General features: G+C 44.7%; 1 protein-coding gene and 1 long non-coding RNA gene across 5 annotated transcripts in view; one reads left to right on the plus strand and one right to left on the minus strand.

Annotated features, from left to right (window-relative positions):
• Window positions 1-2,804: 2,804 nt before the first annotated feature.
• Window positions 2,805-8,665, minus strand: LOC141097577 (uncharacterized). Its single transcript, XR_012234002.1, has 3 exons — window positions 8,555-8,665; window positions 3,929-4,148; window positions 2,805-3,249 (listed from the first exon to the last, which is right to left on the minus strand). It is a non-coding gene; the product is annotated as an uncharacterized lncRNA (long non-coding RNA).
• Window positions 8,666-8,683: 18 nt separating this feature from the next.
• The window catches only part of LOC141097574 (phospholipid-transporting ATPase IC-like), a 71,806-nt gene continuing 59,742 nt past the window's right edge, over window positions 8,684-20,747 (plus strand). The window contains exon 1 of one of the 4 annotated variants that reach the window (XM_073584819.1): window positions 8,684-8,821. The gene's annotated coding sequence lies outside the window, so the exon portion shown is untranslated. The other 3 variants (XM_073584818.1, XM_073584820.1, XM_073584821.1) reach the window with 3 other exon arrangements.

Consider the following 20,747-nt stretch of genomic DNA (forward strand, 5'->3'; position numbering starts at 1 on the left):
GTCCCCTCGCCCCAGGTGTATGACATCTGGCCCCTCGCCCCAGGAGTATCACATCTGACCCCTCGCCCCAGGTGTATGACATCAGTCGCCTCACCCCAGGTGTATGACATCCAGCCCCTCACCCCAGGTGTATGACATCCGTCCCCTCGCCCCAGGTGTATAACATCCGTCCCCTCGCCCCAGGTGTATAACATCCGTCCCCTCGCCCCAGGTGTATAACATCCGGCCCCTCGCCCCAGGTGTATGACATCTGGCCCCTTGCCCCAGGTGCATGACATCCGTCTCCTCGCCCCTGGTGTATGACATCCGGCCCCTCGCCTGAGGTGTATAACATTCGACTCCTCGCCCCTGGTGTATAACATCCAGGCCCTCGCCCAGGTGTATGACATCCGGCTCCTCGCCCCAGGTGTATAATATCCGGCCCTTTTATCCGAAGTGTATAACATCCGGCCCCCCGCCATGCTGTCTACATATACTAACACGTGACAGAACGGCCGGTGATGCAGCGCTCACTGATCCCAGCTTGGTCCAGTAATAGGAGCCAGCAGGGCAACAAGTCCGTTCATGGTATTTCTTCCCCCATCTCCTGTGACTGATATTAATGAGCAGTAGAAGGAATCACAGCAACTGCTCCATGAAGTGGAGGCCCTGTAATGGTGAGGAGCAGAGCGCACAAGCTTCACCAACCCTCTGCTGACTCCATAACTGCAGAATCCAGACCTCCTCTGGTATAGCATCAGAACAAACATTGCGCCCCCGCTGGGAGCTTCATGGCCGAGCAGCTGCATGCAGCTGTACATCACCAAGCACAATGTCGAGTGTCGGATGTAGTGGTGTAAAGTAGCCACCACTGGACTCGGGAGGAGACGTGTTATGTGCAGTAACAGATCACACTTCTTTATCTGCGTCTGATGGAGGAGTCTCGGTTTGGGGATTCCAGGAGAACGTTACCCCCTTGACTGCATTGTGCCCCTGTACAGATGGTGGAGGAGGATAATGCTAGGGGCTGTTATCAGGGTGCGGCCTTGATCCCTTAGTTCCAGTGAAGGGAAATCCTAATCCTTCATACAAGACAATGTGGACAATTGTAGCCTCCAGCTTTGTGGGAACAGTTTGGGGAAGACCCTCTTCGGTTCCCCATGACTGCGCCCAGTGCACAAGATCCATACAGACATGGAGGGGGGAGAAAATGAGCGGCCGCACAGAGCCCAGACCCCAGCCCCATCCAATGCCTATAATGGAGATAAATAATGGCTGATAAATTTCCCCCATTATGTTCAAGGGTTGACGTGAATTTCATGTTACTGTTACACATGCACCTGTGGATGTCACCCAGCTTTCCTAGATTCTGCATCGCTCATCTTTCCAGTTGCGGCGAAGGATAAAGAAGTATGTAACTGTACAACTGTGAGGATCAATCTCTTTTGTAAGTTGAACTGATAATAATACATATCATCCAACCTTCTTCCAAGGTGTATTGTTTCTCCTTGAGGAAACCGCAATGCTTCCTAGGTAAAATGTATGCAAATTAGCCATCCTGCATATGAAAAAATTCTGGATCTCTAGTGCCACCTACAGGAGACAGCTATAAGTCATTGTCCGGCCCTTTAATGAGTTTTGGCACATGGTTTTATGCCCCTTGTCAGTACAGAGAAGGGTATTGCATGGGTGGGTGAGAGGTAATTGACCGGACTAGTGTAAAGAACCAAGAAAAGCCTAAATAAAGGATGACTGCAACGAATAGTGCCTCATCTATCCAGAGGTTTTGTCTGGTATTGCAGCTCTAATCCACCAAAGTAAATAGGGCTGAGCTGCAATACCACAAGCAACCTGTGAACATTAGGGGGCGCTGTATCTGCAAAAAAAGAAGCCATGTGTTTTTCCAATCCTGAACAACCCCTTTAAGAATTTACTTAAAGGGAATCTGTCACCCCTTTTTTGAGATATCATATAGTGATATCATTCAATTGTGTGTCACATAAGGATTCTCTTAGTACTTTTGCTTCCCCCTGACCCCGCACCTAACCATGCATAAATACCTTTTTTATATCGGTTCAGATGTATGTAAACTGCTGCTGTCCGGTCCGATGGGCGGGGCTTATTCACCTGCTCCCCCCTCCCTGTCTTGCTCTACGCATTTCTTCTTGTGTAGAGGAAGACAGGGAGGGGGGAGCAGTTGAATAAGCCCTGCCCATTGGACCGGACCGTGGCAGTTTACATACATCTGAACCGATATGAAAAAGGTATTTATGCATGAAAGGTGCGGGGTCAGGGGGAAGCAAAAGTACTAAGAGAATCCTTATGTGACACACAATTGAATGATATCATTATATGATATCTCAAAAAAGGGGTGACAGATTCCCTTTAAATTCAAGTGAGATTTTTAGCATCGCATGGGTCCCTTTAAGCATTTCCATCATGGAGCTCTCCCTTCCCGTGGTCCCGGCTGCAGTTCTTATACGGGATGATGACATGTCTAAACTTGTAAATCAAGTAACGACTCAGACTGAAGAGATCAGTATCCTCATCTAACCCCGGGAATCTGACATAAAACGACTATCTTCTGTAGGCTGAGACTGATCATCTACTATCTTATTAACCCATCATGTTTTTTCTGTATTTTAATTATTTGGTTATATTTATTTATTTTTCATTCGTTTTAGAGGTTATACCAAGTTTAGAGCTTCCTAATCATTGGGAGTCCCAGCAGTCGGATCATCGACGATCGTGAAGTTATCCCCCATGTCTCCTGACAGAAGATAGGTGTCAAATCTGGTACGAAATATTGGTCCGGAAATATCAAATATGTTTTCATTTTTATTTAATAATTTAATTGTACACATGAAAATAAGACAGTTTGTAACATTTTATCAGAGAAATCCGCTTCTTTGTAGTTTTGTGTGAAATTATGCCCAATTTCCCTTTTTTCTTCATTTTTTTTGTGTTGTTCCAATACACACAAATGAAATAAACATGTGTATAACAAAACGTGTAAGTGCAATTATTTTCTGGAGCAATTTCAGGGGTGCCAAGACTTTCAGCCATAACTGAATGCATTGAACAAGTCACTAAAGCCCCCATTCACATTAGGTGAAAGTCATCCAAACCCTCTGATTTTGGCTGACCATCCGATACATATGGGAGCTTCCCGAATCTGTCCTGACAACTGATGTCGGATGAGAGCAGAATCCATCAGTTGGATCCTTTATTTCCAGGGTTTCTTGTAGTGGATCGATCACTTCTTTCTTCCTATGAAAAGCACATGAATCCTCAGCCGAGTCAGGAGACATGGCTGTCTAAAGAGCACACGTTCGTCCGACAGCTAAATTGTGCATAGCCAGCTTTTTTCCCAGTAAGTACTTATTCACACGTCTGATTTTTGCACATGAGTGCTATCCGAGGTTTTCATGGATAGCACTCGTACCTATGATAGTCTATGGGGATGTGCAGGTCTGATTTTTTTTTCCTCGGACTGAGTGGTCTGTGGAAAATATTAGAGACGTGTCCAATTTATTTTTTTTCCGAGGGTTGGATCAAAGTTGACCATGCAATGGCTCTGTGAAAAAAAAAATCAGATTGGAGTAACTTTTTTTTTTCTCCACATACGAGAAAAACTAATGACACTCGTACCAAACTCCGATCAGAATTGATGAACCTAGGTCTTTTTTCAGCCTGTGTAACTATGTAATAATCAGTCTTATTTTTCCTGTATGTCAAAAAAATCGGACGTGAGAATGAGCCGTAAAGAGTAATATTATTACTGCGGCATTAAAATACATTTTACACAATTGTCGCTTCCAACTTTGCAGAAACAGTTTGGGGTTACATGACTGCGCTCCCTGTATACATGCCTCCAAAAAGATAGGGAGGGATGAGTTTCAAGAGAAAGATCTCAAGTGGGTTCACAGAGCCCAGACTTCAGCCCTACCTGACTTTTGTGCCAACTCGGTGTATATGCCAGGGGGCTCTTGACAGTTTGGCCAAGTGGAGGCTAGTCATATGTCCTCTTTCTCCTTCCCTTCTTTGGTCAGGGTGTATGAAATGTCAGCAATTTCCGATATTTTCATATTTCTTCTGGCGCTGTAGAGTTCCAGACAGCATTTTGGACATACCTTCGAAGGCCACCCCAGGGTGCTTCATTAGGGTGCCTAAAAAGGGTTAAACGATGGAAATGAGAAATGTCGCTGTGAAGTAGCTTGCAGGCAGGAACAGGTTAATCTCTTCTAAAGTTATGGGGATTGCAGCAGAAGCTAAGAAAACCACAGACTCTGTTCTTTACTGATGGCCCGCAGGTGTTGTGAAACTACAGGTCCCAGCATGTCCTGACTGCCCACGCCTGATACAAGCCAGGGCGGCGTTTTCTGTATTACCAGCAGCCTCTCTTCCCGGGGCTCTGGGGTCATTTATGAATCTTTTCCTGGTTAATAAGTGAGTTAATGCCTAATCCTGTCCTTTGAGTCAAAATGAAGGATCTCCAATCGGGGCCGGGAATGAACGATTGTTTGAAACAAAATGGAAAAAAAAAAAAAAAAGATGAATTTTCATCTTATGAAACAGAAAGGACCTTTATCCATCTATAGGTATATAAGCTGTGCTTTCACCCTCATGCTTTACACTCCAGCTCGGCTTACTAAAAATAATGATAAAGTACAAATATCTAAATCCCCAACATCAATAATGGTAGACGCTGAGACAAGGAGGAATTGGATCCAGTGTACAAATGTCTTTTTTTTAATGAAGGAAGCCTAAAGTGGAGTGGTAAGGTCTTCTGCACTCTTTCACCACCATACTTTACACTGCAGCTCTGCTTGATTAACTAGGTTGCAGTGTAAAAGCTCAGCAGAAAGAGGTTGCTTGGAGAAATCTGCACACACAAAAAAAAATATATACATTTTTCGATCGTTTCCACAGTATGTTCACACTGGGCGTTTTTTTCTGCAGCAAAACCTGCTTTTTGGTAAGTAAGAAGGTTGTCTCAAAAAAGCAGGTTTTGCTTGTTTTTTTGCTGCGATTTTGTCAGGCTACATTTGTCTCTGGTGCATCATGCTCATAAAATTTTATGCAAAAAATTAAAAAAAAAATTGATTAAATTTCAACAGGTTTTGGCCAAAAAAACACAGCAAAACCTGATCCCTGCATTTCTGCATCGTTTTTTATACTACCCATTAATTTCAATGGGTAAAAAACGCTGAAAAAACAGTGAAAGAAGTGACATGCTCCATTCTGCAAAAACCAAGCAAAGGCACAAAATCCTGAGGACGAAAAAAACAAGCTGAGTGCATGAGATTCCTGAAATCTTATAGGCTTTGCTGGCACTGCAAGACGCAGGTGAAAATTTGCATAAAAATAAAAAAAAAACATCTCTGAAAAAATGCCTAGTGTGAACATAGCCTAAAAATGCACTAAAAATGCTTGTAACCTGCACATGACAATTAGTTGGAAGTTTTGTCAAAGCTAGGAAGTTTTCAAAATAAAAAAAAGCTTTTTTTTTTTGTTACAACAACCCAAAATGGGATGAAAATTGCACTAGAAAAAAAAATTTTAAATGCAAGTTAAAAAATACGCAAGTAACCTAATTTAGCCAATTGGTGCAGAAAATCCACCACTTAAAAAAAAACATTGTGGTAACTTGCCCCTCCAGATTAGACTGATGCTAATAGGGGCCCTGCATAATTGAATATTGGAAGACATTCAGACTGCAGATCCATTTTGTTCAAAGGTCTCAGCCAGAGATGTCTGGCAGCTGCTTTCTGATAGAGAACACAGGAGCTTCCGGGCCCCTGAGAGGCTGCACGGGTGACACCAATGGTATGTCCGACCCTGATTATACCCCCCTACAATCTGGATATTATTGATTACATGGCTCTATCTACTTGGCCCATCTCGGTTCTGAATCTACATGACCCATCTCGGTTCTGAATCTATGTGACCCATTTTGGTTCTGAATCTATGTGACCCATCTTGGTGCTGAATCTATGTGACCCATCTTGGTGCTGAATCTATGTGACCCATCTTGGTTCTGAATCTATGTGACCCATCTTGGTTCTGAATCTATGTGACCCATCTTGGTTCTGAATCTAAGTGACCTATTTTGGTGCTGAATCTATGTGACCCATCTTGGTTCTGAATCTATGTGACCCATCTTGGTTCTGAATCTATGTGACCCATCTTGGTTCTGAATCTATGTGACCCATCTTGGTGCTGAATCTATGTGACCCATCTTGGTTCTGAATCTATGTGATCTATTTTGGTGGTGAATCTACACTCACTGGCCACTTTATTAGGTACACCATGCTAGTAAGGGGTTGGACCCCCTTTTGCCTTCAGAACTGCCTCAATTCTTCGTGGCAGAGATTCAACAAGGTGCTGGAAGCATTCCTCAGAGATTTTGGACCATATTGACATGATGGCATCACACAGTTGGCGCAGATTTGTCGGCTGCACATCCCTGATGCGAATCTCCCGTTCCACCACATCCCAAAGATGCTCTATTGGATTGAGATCTGGTGACTGAGGAGGCCATTTGAGTACAGTAAACTCATTGTCATGTTCAAGAAACCAATCTGAGATGATTCGAGCTTTATGACATGGCGCATTATCCTGTTGAAAGTAGCCATCAGATGTTGGGTACATTGTGGTCATAAAGGGATGGACATGGTCAGCAACAATACTCAGGTAGGCTGTGGCGTTGCAACGATGCTCAATTGGTACCAAGGGGCCCAAAGAGTGCCCAGAAAAAATTCCCCACACCATGACACCACCACCACCAGCCTGAACCGTTGATACAAGACAGGATGGATCCATGCTTTCATGTTGTTTACGCCAAATTCTGACCCTACCATCCGAATGTCGCAGCAGAAATCGAGACTCATCAGACCAGGCAACGTTTTTCCAATCTTCTACTGTCCAATTTCGATGAGCTTGTGCAAATTGTAGCCTCAGTTTCCTGTTCTTAGCTGAGAGGAGTGGTACCCAGTGTGGTCTTCTGCTGCTGTAGCCCATCTGCCTCAAAGTTCGACGCACTGTGCGTTCAGAGATGCTCTTCTGCCTACCTTGGTTGTAACGGGTGGCAATTTGAGTCACTGTTGCCTTTCTATCAGCTCGAACCAGTCTGCCCATTCTCCTCTGACCTCTGGCATCAACATGGCATTTCCGGCCACAGAACTGCCGCTCACTGGATTTTTTTTCTTTTTCGGACCATTCTCTGTAAACCCTAGAGATGGTTGTGCGTGAAAATCCCAGTAGATCAGCAGTTTCTGAAATTCTCAGACCAGCCCTTCTGGCACCAACAATCATGCCACGTTCAAAGGCACTCAAATCACCTTTCTTCCCCATACTGATGCTCGGTTTGAACTGCAGGAGATTGTCTTGACCATGTCTACATGCCTAAATGCACTGAGTTGCCGCCATGTGATTGGCTGATTAGAAATTAAGTCTTAACACACAGTTGGACAGGTGTACCTAATAAAGTGGCCAGTGAGTGTATGTGACCCATCTTGGCTCTGAATCTATGTGACCCATCTTGGTTCTGAATCTATGTGACCCATCTTGGTTCTGAATCTATGTGACCCATCTTGGTTCTGAATCTATGTGACCCATCTTGGTTCTGAATCTATGTGACCTATTTTGGTTCTGAATCTATGTGACCCATCTTGGTTCTGAATCTATGTGACCCATCTTGGTTCTGAATCTGTGTGACCCATCTTGGTTCTGAACCTATGTGACCCATCTTGGTTCTGAATCTATGTGACCCATCTTGGTTCTGAGTCTATGTGACCCATCTTGGTTCTGAATCTATGTGACCCATCTTGGTTCTGAATCTGTGTGACCCATCTTGGTTCTTAACCTATGTGACCCATCTTGGTTCTGAATCTATGTGACCCATCTTGGTTCTGAATCTATGTGACCCATCTTGGTTCTGAATCTATGTGACCCATCTTGGTTCTGAATCTGTGTGACCCATCTTGGTTCTGAATCTATGTGACCCCCTAGGAATGGAGATCCCATTAGTCCTCTTTCACACTTCCGTTTTTTACAATCAGTCACAATCCTCCAGGTTTTGAAAAAAAACGGATCCTCAATTTTTTTTTGAGGATCCGTTTTTTTCCCATTGACTTGCATTAATGGCGGATTGTGACGGATTGCTGTCCGTTGCATCCGTTTTTTTGTGAGGATCCGCCAAAAGTTGCTGTCCGTCACCATCCTCAAAAATTTCAAAACGGAGCTTGCAACGTTTTTTTCTCTGGCGGATCCTGCAAACACTGATTTAACCCGAATTTCTTTCTGGGTGCCGGACAAAAAAAAAAATTCTCTCTCTCATTCTTTTTCTCTCTCTCTCTCTCTCTCTCTCTCTCTCTCTCTCTCTCTCTCTCGGCCAGCGATTCCTTTAAATTTCTTCATTTTCAGGATCCGTCTGAAAACGGATCCTGTGCCACCCATTCACATCAGTTGAGAACGGATCCGCTTGTCCGCCTTTTTGGCGGATTATAACTGATGCAAAAAACTGAAGTGTGAAAGAGGCCTAAGGCTGAGCCATCCGTCAGTACATAAATACCTGTCGTGTCGTAGCTGCTCTTTCTTCTCAGGCGCTCAGGATTTGCCTGCTTTTCTTATTTGTCTCCCTTTTATTTGACTGAGTAACTTTGTAACATGATCACATTCAAATTGCCTAGACTGGAGGATGTAAGGAGGTCACTGAAGATGGAGGAGGGCTCCACACCAGGTACCCCAGGCTTCCCCTTACCTGAGGTCACATGATGTGTGTCAGACACTCCCAGGACCCTCCATACATCATTTGCCCACCCCTCCCCTCCTGCTGCAGGTGAGCACCCTCTGTGTGAACATTTCCATGGACTGAGCAGGCAGCAACTGCAAAGTTGTCAAACTTGTTTGTCAGGTGTGTGACACAAGAAGCAGGAAGCCATTACTGAGGATGGACTGAGCTCCAGGTGCACACAGCAGCCTGGGATTGTGCTGTGGAGGAGCCCTGCTCAAACTGCAGGCGAAAACAGCAGGGAGAGAGTACAGGAACTGGTGAGTAGGTCTCAGGTGGAGGAGATCACTGGAGGCTGAGACTTACCTGACCCCTGGGGGGCTCTGCTATCCACAGATTGTGTGGAACTGGGAGAAGATGGGGATACCTGGGGAGATGTGAGGATACATTGTGGATGGAGGGTTAGGTGGAGCTCAGGTCTAGGCTGACACATTGTAACGACCAAGACATACGTGGCTACATTGTGGTAAACATGGAAATGTGCATACAGTGTAATAACTGGGGCTGCGAGGATATGCTGTGGCCATCGGAGGGGCCATGTGGATACGTGGCTATCGGGGGGACTATTAGGATGTGTGGTGCCAATTGGGGGCTATGAAGATGCGTCATGACGATCGTGGGATGCCTCGTACCGATCATGGGGGGGGCTATGGGGATGCCTCTTGCCGATTGGGGGGATCTATAGGAATATGCAGTGCCGATCATGGGGGGCTATGGGATGCCTTGTGCCGATTTGGGGGGGCTATGGGTATATGCTGTGCCGATCATGGGGGGGGGGGGGCTATGGGATGCCTCTTGCCGATTGGGGGGATCTATAGGTATATGCAGTGCCAGTGCCGATCATGGGGGGGCTATGGGATGCCTTGTGCCGATTGGGGGGCTATGGGTATATGCTGTGCCAATCGTGGGGGGGGCTATGGGGATGCCTTGTGTTGATCGTGGGGGGGGAAACACATGGATGACTTAGTTGGAGTCCGGATATGGGTTCTTCCATTGGAGAGTAGGCTGTATTTGGTCTTTGCAATTATGGCAAAAATGTAATGATCGTAATTTTTGGGCATACATTGTAATGATCGGTAGTTACATGCAGTCTTTGGGACCGAGTGAATGTTGATTTTGTGCTTTTTTTTTGTCTAAATTTTTTTTTTTTTTGCTTATTCACTAGTTTACCAGACTGTAAAAAATATTTTTTTTTGCTTTTAATAAGGTGTATAAAAAGTTAAAATAAAAGGTAAAAATAAAGAGACTTTTACTTTTGCCCAAAAAATCAAGAATTATGTGCGCTATTTTGGAGAATTTGGCGCATAAACATTAACAAAAAAGTCACTTAAAGCCCCATTGGGGCCTATTCAGTTACTTTTGTTCCTGTTTTTTGATGTAAGGTACACTTTTATTAGCACCTCTATTCTGAGACGCACAGGCTGTGATCTATCAGCGTTTTCCCAGAAAAGTTTTGTCCAACACTTTAAAAAGTTGCAAAATATTTTTTTTTATTATTATTTTTGCACGGCGAAGTGGAGCAAAAGCTCAACGACTTCTGCCATTTTCAGGCCAGTTCTGGGCAGGTCCATAAAGAGAGGCAAAGCGCACCCCACTGATAAGATCCACCGACTTCATTGAGTGATGTTCTGTGCATATTATCCGCCCGTCATTAAGACTGGAGTATGAAACGTCGATCTTAATGAATCGGGGCCAATGTCCTCGGTAGACTTTTCAGTATTTTCTCTGAAATTACGCAGCGTTAAAAAAAAAACAAAAAAAAAACAAAAAAAAAAAAACAAAGCTGCAATAACACGGCCAGTGTCTGACTCGTGAGTTTGGTTCCTTTTTTAGGGTTATATATTGTATAGATTGCATATACACTGTGAGATATGTGGCTCGATTGTAGGTGGACGCGTTGTGCAGCTCTGGTGTTCCTCCTGTTGGGGATAGACACATATAATGTATAGATCAGGAGGCGTTTGATCACTTTTATTACGCGCATACATTGTATAGATCTGCTGAATCGTTCTTTGCTCCGGCAGCTGGAAATCTGCTTGTGCCCCAAATTCTGACTGATGATTTCTCATTCTTGTCTACTCAGTGCTTGGAGTTTATCACAATTTTTAGGTCGTTCTTCTAGAGTCTGGTCTTAGCATTTTATCAGGCTGATTGAATTATATCAGCTGCCTTGTCCTAGTGAACACTTTCTACTAAGCTAACAAGAAAATCACTGAACGAATATGTGCACAGAAAAGTTGCTGCAGGTTGATTTTTCTGAAGCGTGTTATGCTTCAATAATTGTGGGTATGCCAGCATCTAAAATGGGGAAGGGGAATAGGACGATGCACTCAAGGGCTGTCACATTGTAAAAGGATCATCTTTATTCTCATTTGCACAAGGAAAGACTAGAAGCAATGGGATGAGACTGAATGGGAGGAGACACAGATTAGATATTAGAAAAAACTTCTTGACAGTTGGTGTGATCAATGAGTGGGACAGGCTGCCACGAGAGGTGGTGAGTTCTCCATCAATGGAAGTCTTCACACAGAGGCTGGACAGACATCTGTTTGAGCTGGTTTAATAATAAATTTTATTTTTATAGCGCCAACATATTCCGCAGCACTTTACATTTCAGAGGGGACTTGTACAGACAATAGACATTACAGCATAACAATAATCACATAGATTATAACAAATACCAAGAGGAGTGAGGGCCCTGCTCGGAAGTGAATCCCCCATTGAGCAGGGGGTAAGACACGGTGACCCAGGAGGTCCCTTCCAACTCTGCCATTCTATGAGATGGGGAAAAAGGGAGGAATGGGCGATATGCCATTGAGATGGTCAAGGAAATGGTACAATATGCCGTAGAGATGGGGAGGAATGGGGGACTGGATAATATGCCGTAGAGATGGTGGGGGGGGGGAGAATTGGGGGACTGGACAATGTGCTGTAGAGATGATGGGGGAAGCGGGAGGAATGGACAATATTGCTATAGAGATGGGGAGGAATGGGGGACTGGATAATATGCCGTAGAGATGGTGGGGGGGGGGAGAATTGGGGGACTGGACAATGTGCTGTAGAGATGATGGGGGAAGCGGGAGGAATGGACAATATTGCTATAGAGATGGGGGAAGTGGGAGGAAATGGATGAAATACAGTAGAGATGGGGAAGTGGGAGGAATGGACGATATGCCGTAGAGATGGGGGAAGCGGGAGGAATGGACGATATGCCGTAGAGATGGGGGAAGCGGGAGGAATGGACGATATGCCGTAGAGATGGGGGAAGCGGGAGGAATGGACGATATGCCGTAGAGATGGGGGAAGCGGGAGGAATGGACGATATGCCGTAGAGATGGGGGAAGCGAGAGGAATGGACGATAATCCGTAGAGATGGGGGAAGCAGGAGGAATGGACGATATGCCGTAGAGATGGGGGAAGCGAGAGGAATGGACGATAATCCGTAGAGATGGGGGAAGCAGGAGGAATGGACGATAATCCGTAGAGATGGGGGAAGCGGGAAATAAGACAATGTGATTAAGAATGCATGGTACAGTGAAAACGAATGATGAGAGATGGATGATTGTGGAAAGGGGGGATAAGACCATGTGCTGCAGACATGTTGAGGGGGAGGGGAGATGGGCTGCTAAATTGTGTAGATCTGTAACCTGGAGACCTCTAAATAACCTTCTTCTATAATTTGTAGAAATGATTGAGCATATTACATAGAGGTGACCGCTCCTGACGATGGGGCTCCATGGCTTGGTGATGTGTTTCTTTCTTTGGGATGGATGTTCCCGTGCTACATACTGTATTTATCCATCCGAGGAGACTGATTTATAGACCGTTCAGCTAGGACACTTCATAATGTGGTTATTCAGTGGTGATGTGGCCTTCGAGTCAGAGCGGTCTGACCTGCTCACCAATGTCTGATGACGGAGACTCCTCTGATAAACGTGGAGCTCGTGTGTGGGGTGGATTAGACGTTGTGCCGGAACACAAGTCTATAAACCAGGGATCTCTAGATGTTGTGAAACCACAGCTACTAGTAGGCACGGTGGCCTCTGACTGTCAGGGCGTGCGGGAAGTAGCGGTTGTGCAAAAGCAAGAAAACCCTAATTTTGGAGAAAACAACCCAAAAAATTCAATTTACAAGTTCTCTGCACATCCTGGACTTTCTGCAGCCAGGATCTATGGGAATAGATGTTTAGTCCTGAACTGTGAGACATTTAGAAGTGAATTTTGCTGTTTTGGGATTGGTTTTAATGACTGTATGAGATGTATGAAGTTGGCACCTGGGATCTAGTATCTGAGGATGTGACAGTGGATGTTGTCCCCGGAGAGGGATCGTTACCTGTGTCATTAATAGGGTATTAGTGAGGCCCCAGCCGCCCCCGTTACCTGAGGATGGTCTATTTTAAGTATCTGTTTTGTTTTTTTTCATGGTGATTTTATCATGGTGGACATTTATTCCACACACAATAATGGTATTTACACACAACAGACATTGGGAATGTGGCCACGAACAGTCACCTCTGCCTCACTGGGGCGAACGATGGCCACGAACGTGCTGTAACGTCGTGGGCATTAGGCCTCGTACCTCGGCTGCATTAATGCTGGAAGGATTTTTTTTTTTCTTCTTAAGGTGGAAATTAAATCCATTTTCGGAAATTTTGTTTTTTTTTATTTAATCATTGGGGTCCAATCTCCGGAACTATCATCAGTCTGAGTTGGCACCTTCATTATTTGCACAGGCATGGCAGTCCACCCTTTGAAGCACCTCGTACTGCAGCTCATCCCATTCAAGTGGCCAAAGAGTGGACAATCTATGTTCCAGACAGTGCAACAAACATCCAGGAACCTAGGAAAGTTGGGTGATGAGTGACGACAACTATGGCCACTGTGGAAGCTCCTGCATGGCTGACCAATCAGCTTTGGTGGGTAGTGTGAATGTGTGAACTGCTATGTAGTGGGCAGCTGCCACCCAGAGATAGCTCTGATCACGGAAGTCAAACCTTACCACGGTTGTACATCTGTAAAGCACAAACTGGGACTAGGTACCAAAGGCAATTTTTTTTTGCAGTAATTGTACAAGAGATCAAGTGGTCACAGGTTTAAATCACCTAGAAAGAGTAATGAAAAACAAAGTTACAAAAACAGTTATATAAACTTTAATATTTATATATTTTTTTAACACCCCTATCCCCCTTTTCCTGGAATGTAAAATTCTAAAAAAATGATCTTATTAAATATCGCCACATGTGCACTGATTAAAATATCCTAATATTAATCCTCCTATAAAGTGAATAGCAAAGAAAAATATAAATTGGCAGAATTACTGGGGTCCTGGGTTCGAATCCCACCAAGGACAACATCTGCAAGGAGTTTGTATGTTCTCCCCGTGTTTGCGTGGGTTTCCTCCGGGTACTCCGGTTTCCTCCCACATTCTAAAGACACACTGATAGGGAATTATATTGTGAGCCCCACCGGGGACAGTGATGATGATGTGTGCAAACTGTAAAGCGCTGCGGAATATGTTAGCGCTATATAAAAATAAAGATTATTATTATGCAGATTTTAAAAACCTGTAGAAACCGCACAAAGATTAAAGAAAAAAAAATAGTAAAGTCGCATGCAGCTTTGGTTTCCATAATATTCTTTAAAAATATAAAGAGATACAGTGATGAGAGAACCTGCTTGGTGATGGCTTCCATAATATTATTTAAACATACAAGTAGAAATATAATTGGATACAGTAGTAAGAGAACCTGCTTGATGATGGTTTCCATAATATTATTTAGAAATATATTTGGATACAGTAATGAAAACCTGCTTGATGATGACTTGCATATTTTAAAAAAAAAAATACAAACAGAAATGTGTTATTGGATACAGTATTGAGAGAACCTGCTTGATGATGGTTTCCATAATATTATTTAAAAATACAAATATTTTATATTTACTATAGTGCTGATGATTAGTGATGAGCGAGCGTGCTCGTGTCCTAATCGAGAACCTGCTTGATGATGGTTTCCATAAGATTTGTTTTTTGAGATTGTGCAAATTTTTTTGGCTTCGGTAATAAGAGAACCTGCTTAATGATTGTTTCCATATGATTAATAAATAATAGAAGTGGATTTTTTTTAATCAGTTTCTTAATGGGAAGGGATTTGTAAGGCTCTGGATTGTGGAGGCCATATCTACGAGCAGGGAGCTTGTGTGCGGCTGTTTAGGCTCTGCACACCCGGCTCTGCTATATTCTAATGCTCCCGGAGTTTTCAGTGCCAAGATTTTGCATAGCTATGTGCAGAGGTGATTTCTCAGGGACGTGGCTCAACATGTGCCAGCAAGCCCGGGCGGATGCAGAGATCATTCCTGCGGGGAGCACACCGAAAAAAAAAAAAAAAAAAAAAAGACCCAGAATGTTTGTTTTTTCAAGTTTGTACAACCTTCAGCCATTTGCGACTCCTTGGGTGTCATTCTACATGTCATGGACCGGGCTGATCTGTGAGGATGGGCTGTAACTCATTTCTAGCAGTGGGGAGTATTTACCAGGACGGTTTGGTTCAGGGTATGTGCACACGTTGCGGATTTGGCTGCTGATTTTTCCGTGCAGATTTTGCTGAATCCACAGGTAAAATGCCTGCGTTTTACCTGTGGATTCCCTGTGGATTTTCTTCAGATTTTGTGCGTTTTTACACCTGCGTATTCCTATAATGGAATAGTTGTAAAAATGCTGCGGATTCCGCACAAAGAATTGACATGCTGCGGAAAATAAACTTCTGCGTTTCCGCACGGAATTTTCCGCAGCATATGCACAGCGGTTTTTGTTTTCCATAGGTTTACATGGTACTGTACACGGCATGGGAATCTGCTGCAGATCCGCAGGGCCAAATCCACTAATGTGTGCACATACCCCTAATGTGATCAGAAATAGGAAGATAAGAGTTTATTAACTCTCCTGTCAGAACGAGCTCACTGATGGGGTCTCGGTCAACCCATTCTGCAGCCAACTATAGAAAGCAAGCTATGATTTTTTTTTTTTCTTTTTTCCCGCTCAAAACATGTTACATTTCAGGAAGCCTTCCTATGAATATTTCCAGGATCCAGTGCTGTTCTGCTCCTCTTCTCAGTGACATCACCGGTCTCAAGTCTACTCATCACTTAATGCAAGAGCTGGGAGTGTCTTTTATAATGGAAACCTATGGAGCCGTGTTCTGAAACTCCATAGACTTACATTGTAAGGCCGGGGTCACACTTGCGAGAAACTTGCACGAGTCTCACATCTCAATACCCGGGGCTGTCGCCGTCACTCGGACCGGAGCGCTCAGCTGGATAGAAATACATGCAACCGCACACTCCGGCCCCAAACGCCAGCAACAGTGCCGGGTATCGAGATGCGAGACTCGTGCAAGCTTCTTGCAAGTGCGAGCCCGGCCTAAAAGCCACTCCCGGGTCCCACAGAGCGCGGCGTGACCCCCCCCCCCCCCAGGAGAGTGTGCAGAGCATGGCGTGTCCCCCCCCCGGGGAGCGTGTAGAGCGCGGTGTGACCCCACCCACGGAGTGCGTGTAGAGCGCGGCGTGACACACCCCACCCACGGAGTGCGTGTAGAGCGCGGCGTGACACACCCCACCCACGGAGTGCGTGTAGAGCGCGGCGTGACACACCCCACCCACGGAGAGTGTGTAGAGCGCAATGTGACACACACCCCCCCCCGGAGAGTGTGCAGAGCAGTGATGTTGGTTAAAAGAGGAGCAGAACAGCACTGGTTCCACTCTCGGACCAATGGTATTCTATGGGTCAGTGCACATGTCCAATTTTGGATCGAATCTGTCCGAGGAAAAAAATTGCAGCACACACAATTTGCAACCGATAATCGTATTGTACTCTGCCATGACAGTCATTGAGTCCGTGGAAAAAAAACATATCGGACTGCGCTTGGACGAAATCATTTTATGTTACATTTTTCCGACAAGGTATTGCACTTTTATCAGACTGTGGAGAGGTTATGTTTTTATTACATGAGAACCATATGGCGGTATTTACACTGATACTGTACAATGTATAGTGCAGTGTATGACGAGGATGGCACTCTTATTATTATATGCGGAATGTATAAATTTGTGTTTCATCTTTGTATAGCGTTACTATTTTAGTAATATATGGCGGCGGTATGTACTGGAACTGCTATAGAGATATATATATTATGTTTGAAATATGTGTGTGTGTGTGTGTGTGTGTGTATAGTATATTTAGTATTTTTATTTTTTTTACCATGCCTGGTTGTCAAACGCTGTATAGTACTGACATTTATTCATTTATTTGGCAATATACGGTATGTTTCCATTGTCCGGCCATCATTCTTTATGGTGCTTCTCATTATATAGTTAGGGCCTAGTTAAAATCTGCAGGAGGATTTCCGGTTGTTTGATGATTTAAACCTTCCCCATCTTGGATTCTCAGATTTCAAGTTTCCTGTAGAGGAAACTTTTTTTTTTTGCCCAAGAATCCCAATCACATTGTGTACTTGTGCAATCTGGTTCTGTTCTGTGATTCCTCACCTTTCTCATGAGTTCTGCTTGCTGTCAGTGAATGAGAACATTTGTGTTTACAGTAAGAGCCGGACTGCCGCTGGCGGGAAATAGAAAAAACATGTTTTTTTGTTTTTTTTTTAATTTATTTTGCTTTCTTGTTTAAACAAGCTAGTCCCTGCAGAGCGAGAACATGCAGTGAGTTAATTGGGAAACTAGTCGTAGGATTCTACAGGTTGCTACAAGATAATCTACGTTTCTGGAAGGGCAGTTTTTTTTTTTTTCCGTTTTTTACATAGTACAGGGATTGTGTAAGAGTAGAAAAAAGCTGCTTTCTTACAAAAAAAAAACAGCGCCACACCTGTTTCCCAGGTTGTGTGTGGTACTGCAGCTGTAGAAGCCGAGCTGTGATCCCACATACAGCTCGTGAACAGGTATGGCTTTGACGTAATGTTTTTTAGTTATATACAAGTCCTTCCTGACACTTGGGTGCCGATGTATGGAGCAGCCACAGCGGCTGAGCCCGCACCATCAATGTCGGGTGCCGGTTGTGTTACACAGCTGGATCCTGCCTCCAGCAGCAGCGATAGGAGCTGGATTTGATTGCTGCAGTTTAAGCACTTAATTGCCGCTGTCGCTCTCTGTGGTGTGATCTGGATAAGTGTGGCGGTTTGGGAGATATTTGCATAAAAAAATAAAGATTTAAATTAATACAAGTTTAGTATCACCATAATCGTACCGACATGACCAATAGTGGAACCAGGTGGTTTTTACTGGACACTAAAACTTAAAATCCCCAAAAAAAAAACATAGGCGGAATTGCAATTTTTTATTTTTTTGTAACCATTTCACACACTTGGATTTTTTTTTTTTTTTCCCCCTGGTTTTCTGCACATTAAATGGTAAAGTGAATGGGAGCCTAATTTTTTTTTTTTCTTTTTTTTATGTCAGGAAGAAATAAAAAAAAAAAAAAAAAAAAAAGAGAAAAAAGGAAAGTGTAAAAAAATCAGCAAGTGATTCTACTGAATCTCGAGGACATGGTCTGAAATTTCTGGATTTGGTTTAGATTTAGTTCCCAAAGTGTAGTCAAATACAGTATTGTGTTTCCTGCAAGAAAACCAAATGCGGACATGAAGATGAGGTTAACGATGATCGTGCGCAGCGTCGGGAATGCATATCAGATGTGCGAAACATCCAGAACCATAGAGGTTTCGCCCATTACCAATAATGACACCAGAGCGAACTAGCTCGGACTGTTGCGGACGGATCCCGATATTGGAGGCACAGATAGTGCTGCGCTCTGTGCTTTACTGGTCATAAAACGTGATGTTTCCGGTTCTCCCCCAATGGAGTCTGAGTGTGGATGTGAACATAGGCTTAGTCTGCTGGATGCCAAAATAATACCAATGAAAAAAGCAGCCCACAAAGTAACTAAAGTCTTCGGTGATGTGCACATGTTCAGTATCGGCAGCAGAAAAATTTCCAGCAAATCTGCTCCAAATACTGATGCATCGGCAGGAAAAATGCGGCATAAAATACAGGCGTTTGTGTTGTGTTTTCTAGGCTATGTTCACACGTTGCGTTTTTGCTGGGGGTTTTCTTTTCCGCAGGCAAAATTTGCTCTCTTGGTAGTAAAGAAGTAAAGCAGGTTTTACTATGTGTTTTTTTTTTTTTTTTTTGCTGCAATTCTATTGCTATGTTTTTGTTGTCTCTTGTACGTTACGTGTTCATAAAGTTTACCCCCCCCCCCCCGAAAAAAATCATTATTCAACTTCCTTAGGTTTTTGCACCAAAAATGCAGCAAAAGCGGATTCCTGCATTTTTTTTTTCTGCGCTTTTGCACTTACCCATTTTTTTCCTATGGCTAAGAAATGCTTAAAAAATTGCTGAAAGAAGTGATATGGTGCAGTTTGCAAATTAGTCAGGAAAAAGAAAACAAATATGTGTGCATGAGATTTCTGAATTCTCAAAGACTTTGCTGGTAGTGTAAAACGCAGCTGAAAATTTGCAGAGAAAAAAAACACTGCAAAAGCCCAACGTGTGTGTGAACCTGGCCCAACGTGTGTGTGTGAACCTGGCCCAACGTGTGTGTGTGAACCTGGCCCAACGTGTGTGTGTGAACCTGGCCCAACGTGTGTGTGTGAACCTGGCCCAACGTGTGTGTGTGTGTGTGTGTGTGTACGTGTGTGTGTGTGTGTGAACCTGGCCCAACGTGTGTGTGTGTGTGTGAACCTGGCCCAACGTGTGTGTGTGTGTGTGTGAACCTGGCCCAACGTGTGTGTGTGTGTGTGAACCTGGCCCAACGTGTGTGTGTGTGTGTGAACCTGGCCCAACGTGTGTGTGTGTGTGTGTGAACCTGGCCCAACGTGTGTGTGTGTGTGTGTGAACCTGGCCCAACGTGTGTGTGTGTGTGAACCTGGCCCAACGTGTGTGTGTGTGAACCTGGCCCAACGTGTGTGTGTGTGTGTGAACCTGGCCCAACGTGTGTGTGTGTGTGTGTGAACCTGGCCCAACGTGTGTGTGTGTGTGTGTGAACCTGGCCCAACGTGTGTGTGTGTGTGTGTGAACCTGGCCCAACGTGTGTGTGTGTGTGTGTGTGTGTGAACCTGGCCCAACGTGTGTGTGTGTGTGAACCTGGCCCAACGTGTGTGTGTGTGTGAACCTGGCCCAACGTGTGTGTGTGTGTGTGAACCTGGCCCAACGTGTGTGTGTGTGAACCTGGCCCAACGTGTGTGTGTGTGAACCTGGCCCAACGTGTGTGTGTGAACCTGGCCCAACGTGTGTGTGTGTGAACCTGGCCCAACGTGTGTGTGTGTGAACCTGGCCCAACGTGTGTGTGTGTGAACCTGGCCCAACGTGTGTGTGTGTGAACCTGGCCCAACGTGTGTGTGTGAACCTGGCCCAACGTGTGTGTGTGAACCTGGCCCAACGTGTGTGTGTGTGTGAACCTGGCCCAACGTGTGTGTGTGTGTGAACCTGGCCCAACGTGTGTGTGTGTGTGAACCTGGCCCAACGTGTGTGTGTGTGTGTGAACCAGGCCCAACGTGTGTGTGTGTGTGTGAACCTGGCCCAACGTGTGTGTGTGTGTGTGTGTGAACCTGGCCCAACGTGTGTGTGTGTGTGTGTGTGTGTGTGTGTGTGTGTGTGAACCTGGCCCAACGTGTGTGTGTGTGAACCTGGCCCAACGTGTGTGTGTGTGAACCTGGCCCAACGTGTGTGTGTGTGTGAACCTGGCCCAACGTGTGTGTGTGTGTGTGAACCTGGCCCAACGTGTGTGTGTGTGTGTGAACCTGGCCCAACGTGTGTGTGTGTGTGTGAACCTGGCCCAACGTGTGTGTGTGTGAACCTGGCCCAACGTGTGTGTGTGTGTGTGAACCTGGCCCAACGTGTGTGTGTGTGTGTGAACCTGGCCCAACGTGTGTGTGTGTGTGTGTGTGTGTGTACCTGGCCCAACGTGTGTGTG

Source organism: Dendrobates tinctorius, unplaced genomic scaffold, assembly GCF_039654945.1.
Source record: "Dendrobates tinctorius isolate UK_male_01 unplaced genomic scaffold, ASM3965494v1 ptg000085l, whole genome shotgun sequence".
Taxonomy (NCBI): domain Eukaryota; kingdom Metazoa; phylum Chordata; class Amphibia; order Anura; family Dendrobatidae; genus Dendrobates; species Dendrobates tinctorius.